Here is a 9,972-nt window from a genome sequence, read left to right on the forward strand (position 1 = left end):
AGACACTCTGTTCTATTTTTATGGGCTTTTGAAAATAAATTAGAAAAAACAGGTAACTAGAATAACTTTTACAACATAGAACATTTACTGTACATGCACATGGGCGCACACACACACACACACACACACACACACACACACAGCCATGCCATGCCATCAACGTCATTTTCATTTACTTTTTGTTTTTTCTGGCAACAGTAGAACATGCCCTGACAACCCGCCTTCCATTATAAATATTTTAAAAACCAGGCAGGAGAGAGTCATCCCTTAACCACAGTCATAATGTAATGAAGGATACACACAGCTGCAGCAACACTCTGTAATTACTTAATTTGTTTTTGACAGATCCCATTTGCAGAGGAGAGGAAAGTATGAACCACACATGAGTAAGGATTTTTTATACGCCTGAATTTGTTTGTCGGTTGTGAATATTCACACATTTTCTTGGAAAATGACACAAATTATGGGGCAGGAAATCAAAGCCAACATCACCCTTTTCCCAGCAGAGAAAAGCTCAAGATGTTTGCTGAGTATGGAAAGTTGAAGCAAAAACTTAAGCCAGCGTCTCCTCACCAAAGGGAAAAAGTACTAAATTAGCAATCACATTTCAGTTCGTGGCATTAGAGTGGGAGAGTGAGTTAAGAATGTAAGCCTTGCTCATCAGATGGAAGAGCTTATTTTAATGAGTAAATGGAGCCTAGGACAGGCCACCATTTATCCCAAATCACCTTTCATAATAGTTATGTGTTGAGTGGTGTGATAACTATTTCTATGTTTTCTATAACCCAGCTATGGGGGTTCAGGGTGCGCCTCATCATGCACTTCTTAGGTAACTAGTGTTGACCTACATAGAATGGAGGTTGATGGGGCTGTGGGATGTTTCCTGGATCTCCTGAGACATGTCCTGAGTTGTCCGGAACTGAACACTTTAAAGGGACTGGTCTTGAAGTGGTATTAGGGCAAGATGAAACCCAACGATCAGAGATGTGTGATTGTGATTTGGTCTCTTTTTGGGAGTACGAGAAGTCTCCTTCTACCCCAACTGGGAGTTGGAGTGGGGTTAACAAATCCATACAGTTCTGTAAGGGGATGATGGAAACCTTACAAAGTGGGGAACACAGAGCAATGGAACAATTTGTTATCTCAGAGTTATCATCAGTAGTCAAAACTGTGCTTTTGGACACAGCAGTTGGGCCTGATTAAGAGGCTGTCTGTCACCTTAGGAAGATGGGTTGGGGTAAATTATATTTTACATAAATCAGAGTAAGGAACTATAGTAAAGGGTATATCATTATTCTATTAATATTTTATTGAGAAACTAGGCAGAGCTCTGGAGTTATTTACCTGGTAGAAATCTGACCAAGTAGAGTTAAAGATCTGTCTGTGCTTCCTCTGTCCCCGATTGTCTTGATTCTTTTTGGCAACAGGGTTCTAATGCATAAAACCATATGCAAATGTCATAAGCAGTAATTAAAGGCAGAATCACATGTGATTTAGTTAGCTTACCTTGAAGAAAGTTCTTGGGAGGAGTTTGGGAAGATTTGTTCCTTGCAGAAGGAGGTCACGAAGGGCATGTATTTGAGTTATAAAGAGTCAACTTGAGGCTGTAGGCTCAAGAGAGCTCCTGGGGATGCTGATCTGTCATTGCTCCTTCACCTTTGATCAAGTCATGTAGTTGTGGTCAAATCATGTAGTTACATATTCACATTGTCTTGCATGTTCTCCTCAGTAGGAAGGAATTTAGGCCTGGGAAGATGCAGACATTTCCTCTCAGGTGTCCTGAGTACTTTTACCCAAGGTCATTGTCATCAGACAACCTGTGACTAAGATTGTTTTCCCTGCCCTTCCCAGCACTCCCCAGCCTCGGGCTTCCAGAGCAGACATGGTGTCAGAATTATGCTTGATCCTGCCTAAAGACAACGGGGGTGTATAAACGGTAGGGTGCTGAAGGTTGTGGGGCATCTTTATCTTCTCTTATGTCACCTCATTCCAGTATTCAAGGTCAGTCTCCCAAAGAGCACTTTTTTTTTTGCGGTACGCGGGCCTCTCACCATTGTGGCCTCTCCCGTCGCGGAGCACAGGCTCCAGACGCGCAGGCTCAGCGGCCATGGCTCACGGGCCCAGCCTCTCCGCGGCATGTGGGATCTACCCGGACCGGGGCACAAACCCGTGTCCCCTGCATCGGCAGGCGGACTCTCAACCACTGCACCACCAGGGAAGCCCCCAAAGAGCACTCTTTTAAGCTAGGGTACTTAAGGCAGTAGTCATCTTTCTCTACAGTCCTATCAAAATGTTATTTGATATTTTCACTAGTGGACACATTTATACATACTTAATTGAAACTTGGAGAGTGATTTTACTTGATAAATCTCAGCAGCTTAATATATACCTATAAAGTTGGTCTGAAGGCATTGGCAAATTATAGATGAACTTATTCAAATCGAAGGCCTATGGTCCCTTATTGATTTTTCAAGTTTTTTCTTTCACATTAGAAACATTTAAACTTTGATTGCTTACAACTTAGTTCTTCGTTTCTACACAGCATTGTTTAATGCTAGATTATTCCTGAATATGTATAAATCCTATTAATAAAATTGGTAACTGCTAGTTAAATTAGATAAATCTAATTTATCAAAAATAATCCTGACAGTGGAGTTAAGATGGCGGAGGAGTAGGAAGATGTGGAGTTCACCTCTCTCCATAGATGCATCAGGAATACATCTATAGATGCAACAATTCTCATAGAACACTGGCTGAACACTAGCCAGAAGACCTTGGACACCAGAAGGGACTATAAAGATCCTTGCCTAACTGGGTAGGACAAAAAAAAAAGAAGTGAGAAGGAGGAGAAGAGGAAGCAGGATGGGACCTGCAACCCAGGGTGGGGAAGCTGAAGCAGAAGAGAGATTCCTGAATTCAGGGAAACCCCCTCTCTGACGGGGAAATCAACTGGGACAGAAGGGAAGCATTTGAAGCTGTCAGAAGAGGGTGAAGCAGCCGATCTGTGGCAGACGGGACAAAGTAAGAAATACACAGATGGTCTGTACGGCGGCCCTGTGTGCCCCAGACTGGGACGTGTGTTCACAGGTGTGCAAGGGGCTGGAAGCTGGAGTGTGGGGATTAGGGAACTGGCCTGGGGCAAGAACTGCTGTTGGCTGTGGGGAGACAGACTAGGGGATGGGAGGGAGGAAATCCACAGCAGGGAATGCTTATGGAGGAAGACTGGACTGCCATGGAAGCAGGTGCTACTGCTGAGTGACATGCAGTGGGAGGAGCCACTGTTGTAGCCTCTCTCCCCCCACATGCCGGCACCTGCCAACGAACAATAAAAGACGCCCTCTCAGGGCTGGCCCTTACACACTGGCTGCTGGGCACCAGAAAAAGCCCAGCCAGGGCTGGCCCTCACTAGGGCCATATCTCTTGCGCCCATGGCCACCGGCTTCCCTGCACATTTTGTGCTGCCAGGGCTCCCACGATCCAAGAACTCATACTACCTCTGTGCCCTATCCTCACTGGGGCAGACCCAAGAGCTCCAAGGCAGCCTCAGGAACAGACTACTATGGGTGGACCACACGCAGAGGTGGGGACAAAACCAAAGCTGAACACCAGGGATGGGGCGACTAAGGAAGAGTATTGAAAATCTTCCCATCAGCTGCACAAGCTGCAGATTATATCCCCACAATCACCTAGGTAGACCCTGCGTCTGGAATATCTGAGTAGACAATGAGTTCCCACAAATGAAAACGGTCTAGCTCTGGCAGCTGTAGACGTTGGGGGAAGCACACACAGGAATTGGGGCAGATCAGAGTCTGAGTGGTCCTCACAGGGCCCACGACAGGTCCAGAGACCAGCCCAGAGGCAGAGGAGGGCCTCTTGGGGAGGCAGAGATGGGTTGTGGCTCACAGCGTGTGCAAGTACACTGACAGCTGAGACCCCAGGGAACATAATTGGTTCTGGATTTCTTCTGGTGTTTTTTTGTTTGCCTGTTTTTTTTTTTTTTGTGGTACGCGGGCCTCCCATTGCTGTGGCCTCTCCTGTCGCAGAGCACAGGCTCCGGACACGCAGGCTCAGCGGCCGTGGCCCACGGGCCCAGCTGTTCCACAGCATGTGGGATCCTCCTGGACCGGGGCATGAACCTGTGTCCTCTGCATCGGCAGGCGGACTCTCAACCACTGCGCCACCAGGGAAGTCCTGTTGTTGTTTTAGGTTTTTTTTTTTATTTAGTCTTTTAGGAACTTCATAACATATTTTTTATTTTTTTAATATATTTCTATTTTTACTTTGCTTTTCTGTTGTTCTGTGTTTTTTCCCTTTTTATTTTATTATTTTAAAAATCATTTTTATCAGTTTGTTCAGTTTCCTTGCTTTATTCTTCAGTAGGCACACTATTTTGGTTTTGCTTTTAGGTTTTGTCTTTTTCTTAGTTCTGATTCTAATTGTCTGATTTCGTTTTGGGGTTCTTCTCTTTGTCTGGTTGTTCTCTTTTTGTTTTATTTGGTCTGTTTTTGTTTCTTTTGCATGTGTGTATTTCCTCGTTTCTGTTTTTACCATTTCTCTGAGGTTTTGTCTTTTTTTCCTTAATAAATTATTTATTTTTTTAATATTTCTATGTTGCTTTTCTGTTGTCTTCTTTCCCCTTTCTCTTTTTTTTTTTAAATCTTTTTTTTTTTGGTTTGTTTTGTTTCTTTGCTTCATTCTTCAGCTGGCACCCCACCCTGCTTTGGTTTTATTTTTTGGTTTTGTGTTTTTGTTCCTTTTTTAAAATGTTAAAATTTTTTATTTTTAAAATAAAATTTTAAATGATATTCTATTTTATTTCTTATTTATTTATTTTTTGGCAGATCTTTATTGGAGTATAATTGCTTCACAATACTGTGTTAGTTTCTGTTGCACAAGAAAGCGAATCAGCCCTATGAAAACACATGTCCCAATATCGCCTCCCTCTTGACCCTTCCTTCCATCCTCCCTATCCCACTCCTCCAGGTCATCGCAAAGCACCAAGCCGATCTCCCTGCGCTATGCTGCTGCTTCCCACCAGCCAACTATTTTGCATTCTGTAGTGTATATATGTTGATGCTACCCTCACTTTGCCCCCTCTTCGCCCTCCCACCCTATGTCCTCAAGTCCATTCTCTGTGTCTACCTCTTTATTCCTGCCCTGCAACTAGGTTCATCAGTAACATTTTTTTTTTTTTTTTAGATTCCACATATATGAGTTAGCATACAGTATTTGTTTTTCTCTTTCTGACTTACTTCACTCTGTATAACAGACTCCAGGCCCATCCACTTCACTACAAATAACTCAATTTCATTATGTTTTATGGCTGAGTAATATTTCATTGTATATATGTGCTGCATCTTCTTTATTAATTCATCTGTTGATGGACATTTAGGTTGGTTCCATGTCCTGGCTATTGTAAATAGTACTGAAATGAACATTGTGGTACATGTTTGTTTTTGAATTATGGTTTTCTCAGGGTATATTCCTAGTAGTGGGATTTCTGGGTCATACGGTAGTTCTATTTTTAGTTTTTAAAGGAACCTCCATGCTGCTTTCCATAGTTGTTGTATCAATTTACATTCCCATCAACAGTGCAAGAGGGTTCCCTTTTCACCACATCCTTTCCAGCATTTACTGTTTCTAGATTTTTTTTTGAATTTTATTTTTTTATACAGTAGGTTCTTATTAGTTATCCATTTTATACATATTATACATATTGACATATACATGTCAATCCCAATCTCCCAATTCATCACACCCCCACCCCCACCCCACCACCACTTTTCCCCCTTGGTGTCCATACGTTTGTTCTCTACATCTGTGACTAAATTTCTGCCCTGCAAACTGGTTCATCTGTACCAATTTTCTAGGTTCCACATATATGCGTTAATATATTTGTTTTTCTCTTTCTGACTTACTTCACTCTGTATGACAGTCTCTAGATTCATCCATGTCTCTACAAATGACCAATTTCGTTCCTTTTTATGGCTGAGTAATATTCCATTGTATATATGTACCACATCTTCTTTATCCATTCGTCTGTCGATGGGCATTTAGGTTGCTGCCATGATCTGGCTATTGTTAATAGTGCTTCAAATGAACACTGGGGTGCATGTGTCTTTTTGAATTATGGTTTTCTCTGGGTATATGCCCAGTAGTGGGATTGCTGGATCATATGGTAATTCTATTTTTAGTTTTTTAAGAAACCTCCATTCTGTTCTCCATAGTGATTGTATCAATTTACATTCCCACCAACAGTGTAAGAGGGTTCCCTTTTCTCCACACCATCTCTAGCATTTGCTGTTTGTAGATTTTCTGATGATGCCCATTCTAACTGGTGTGAGGTGATACCTCACTGTAGTTTTGATTTGCATTTCTCTAATAATTAGTGATGTTGAGCAGCTTTTCACAGATGGCTTGTTGGCCATCTGTATGTCTTCTTTGGAGAAATGTCAATTTTGGTCTTCTGCCCATTTTTGGATTGGGTTGTTTGTTTTTTTAATATTGAGCTGCATGAGCTGTTTATATATTTGGGAGATTAATCCTTTGTCCATTGATTCGTTTGCAAATATTTTCTCCCATTCTGAGGGTTGTCTTTTTGTCTTGTTTCCTTTGCTTTGCAAAAACTTTTAAGTTTAATTAGGTCGCAGTTGTTTATTTTTGTTCGTATCTCCATTACTCAAGAGTGTTTTTGCTATGTTTTCCTCTAAGAGTTTTATAGTGTCCAGTCTTACACTTAGGTCTCTAATCCATTTTGAGTTTATTTTTGTGTATGATGTTAGGGACTGTTCTAATTTCATTCTTTTACAGGTAGCTGTCCAGTTTTCCAGCACCACGTACTGAAAAGACTGTCTTTTCTCCACTGTATATCCTTGCCTCCTTTGTCATAGATTAGTTGACCATAGGTGTGTGGATTTATCACTGGGCTTTCTATCCTGTTCCATTGATCTATATTTCTTGTTATGTGCCAGTACCATATTGTGTTGATTACTGTAGCTTTGTAGTATAGACTGAAGTAAGGGAGTCTGGTACCTCCAGCTACATTTTTTTCCCTCAAGACTGCTTTGGCTATTCGGGGTCTTTTGTGTACCCATACAAATTTTAAGATTTTTTGTTGTAGTTCTGTAAAAAATGCCATTGGTAATTTGATGGCGATTGCATTGAATCTGTAGATTGCTTTGGGTAGTATAGTCATTTTCACAATATTGATTCTTCCAATCCAAGAACATGGTATATCTCTACATCTGTTGGTATCATCTTTAATTTCTTTCATCAGTGTCTTACAGGTTTCTGCATACAAATCTTTTGTCTCCCTAGGTAGGTTTATTCCTTTTGCTGCAATGGTAAATGGGAGTGTTTCCTTAATTTCTCTTTCAGATTTTTCATCATTAGTGTATAGGAATGGAAGATATTTCTGTGCATTAATTTTGTATCCTGCAACTTTACCAAATTCATTGATTAGCTCTAGTAGTTTTCTGGTGGCATCTTTAGGATTTTCAATTTATAGTATCATGTTATCTGCAAACAGTGACAGTTTTACTTCTTCTTTTCCAATTTGTATTCCTTTTATTTCTTTTTCTTCTCTCTTTGCCGTGGCTAGAACTTCCAAAACTATGTTGAATAATAGTGGTGGGAGTGGACATCCTTGTCTTGTTCCTATCTTAGAGGAAATGCTTTCAGTTTTTCACCACTGAGAATGATGTTTGCTGTGGGTTTGTCATATATGGTCTTTATTATATTGAGGTAGGTTCCCTCTATGCCCACTTTCTGGAGAGTTTTCATCATAAATGGGTGTTGAATTTTGTCAAAAGCTTTTTCTGCATCTATTGAGATGATCATAAGGTTTTTATTCTTCAATTTGTTAATATGGTGTATCACATTGATTGATTTGTGTATATTGAAGAATCCTTGCATCCCTGGGATAAATCCCCCTTGATCATGGTGTATGATCATTTTAAAGTGCTGATGGATTCTGTTTGCTAGTATTTTGCTGAGGATTTTTGCATCTATGTTCATCAGTGATATTGGTCTATAGTTTTCTTTCTTTGTGACATCTTTTTCTGGTTTTGGTATCAGGGTGATGGTGGCCTCATAGAATGAGTTTGGGAGTGTTCCTCCGTCTGCCAAATTTGGGAAGAGTTTGGGAGGATAGGTGTTAGTTCTTCTCTAAATGTTTGATAGAATTCACCTGTGAAACTATCTGGTCCTGGACTTTTGTTTGTTGGAAGATTTTTTTTTTTTTTTTTGCGGTACGCGGGCCTCTCACTGTTGTGGCCTCTCCCATTGCGGAGCACAGGCTCCGGACACGCAGGCTCAGCAGCCATGGCTCATGGACCCAGCTGCTCCATGGCATGTGGGATCTTCCTGGACTGGGGCACGAACCCACGTCCCCTGCATCGGCAGGCAGACTCTCAACCACTGGGCCACCAGGGAAGCCCTGTTGGAAGATTTTTAATTGCAGTCTCAATTTCAGTGCTTGTTATGGGTCTGTTTATATTTTCTATTTCTTCCTGGTTCAGTCACAGAAGGTTGTGCTTTTCTAAGAATTTGTCCATTCCTTCCATGTTGTCCATTTTATTGTCATATAATTGCTTGTAGTAATCTCTCACGATCCTTTGTATTTCTGCAGTGTCAGTTGTTACTTCTCCTTTTTCATTTCTAGTTCTATTGATTTGAGTCTTTCCCTTTTATTCTTGATGAGTCTGGCTAAATGGTTATCAATTTTGTTTATCTTCTCAAAGAACAAGCTTTTAGTTTTATTGAACTTTGCTATTGTTTTCTTTGTTTCTGTTTCATTTATTTCTGCTCTGATCTTTATGATTTCTTTCCTTCTGCTAACTTTGGGCTTTGTTTGGTCTTCTTCCTCTAGTTCCTTTAGGTGTAAGGTTAGCTTCATTTGGGATTTTTCTTGTTTCTTGGGGGATGCTTTTGCCGTATCCCACAGGTTTTGGATCATCGTGTGTTCATTGTCATTTGACTCTAGGTATTTTTTGATTTCCTCTTTGATTTCTTCAGTGATCTCTTGGTTATTTAGTAATGTATTGTCTAGCCTCCATGTGTTTGTGTTTTTTATGTTTTTTTTCCCTGTAATTGATTTCTGATCTCATAGATTTGTGGTCAGAAAAGATGCTTGATATGATTTCAATTTTCTTAAATTTACTGATGCTTGATATGTGACCCAAGATGTGATGTAGCCTGGAGAATGCTCTGAGTGCACTTGAGAAGAAACTGTATTCTGCCACTTTGAGTGGAATATTCCATAAATATCAATTAGATCTATCTGGTCTATTGTGTCATTTAAAGCTTGTATTTCCTTATTTATTTTCTGTGTGGATGATCTGTCCATAGGTGTAAATGTGATGTTTAAGTCCCCTACTATTATTGTGTTAATGTTGATTTCTCCTTTCATGTCTGTTAGCATTTGCCTTACTATTGAGGTGCTCCTATGTTGGGTGCATAAACATTTATAATTCTTATATTTTCTTCTTGGATTGATCCTTTGATCATTATGTAGTGTCCCTCCTTATCTCTTGTTATAGTCTTTATTTTAAGGTCTATTTTATCTGTGATGAATATTACTACTCCAACTTTCTTTTGATTTCCATTTGCATGGAATATCTTTATCCATCCCCTCACTTTCAGTCTGTATGTTTCCCTAGGTCTGAAGTGTGTCTCTTGTAGACAGCATATATATAGGGGTCTTGTTTTTTATCCATTCAGCCAGTCTGTGTCTTTTGGTTGGGGCCTTTAATCCATTTCCATTTGAGGTTATTATCAATATGTATGTTCCTATTACCATTTTCTTAATTGTTTTGGGTTTGTTTTTGTGGGTCTTTTTCTACTGTTGTGTTTCCCGCTTAGAGAAGTTTCTTTAGCATTTGTTGTGAAGCTGGTTTGATGGTGCTGAGTTCTCTTAGCTTTTGCTTGTCTGAAAAGCTTTTGACTTCTCATTGAATCTGAATGAGATCCTTG

This window comes from Phocoena sinus, chromosome 6 (assembly GCF_008692025.1).
Source record: "Phocoena sinus isolate mPhoSin1 chromosome 6, mPhoSin1.pri, whole genome shotgun sequence".
Classification (NCBI taxonomy): domain Eukaryota; kingdom Metazoa; phylum Chordata; class Mammalia; order Artiodactyla; family Phocoenidae; genus Phocoena; species Phocoena sinus.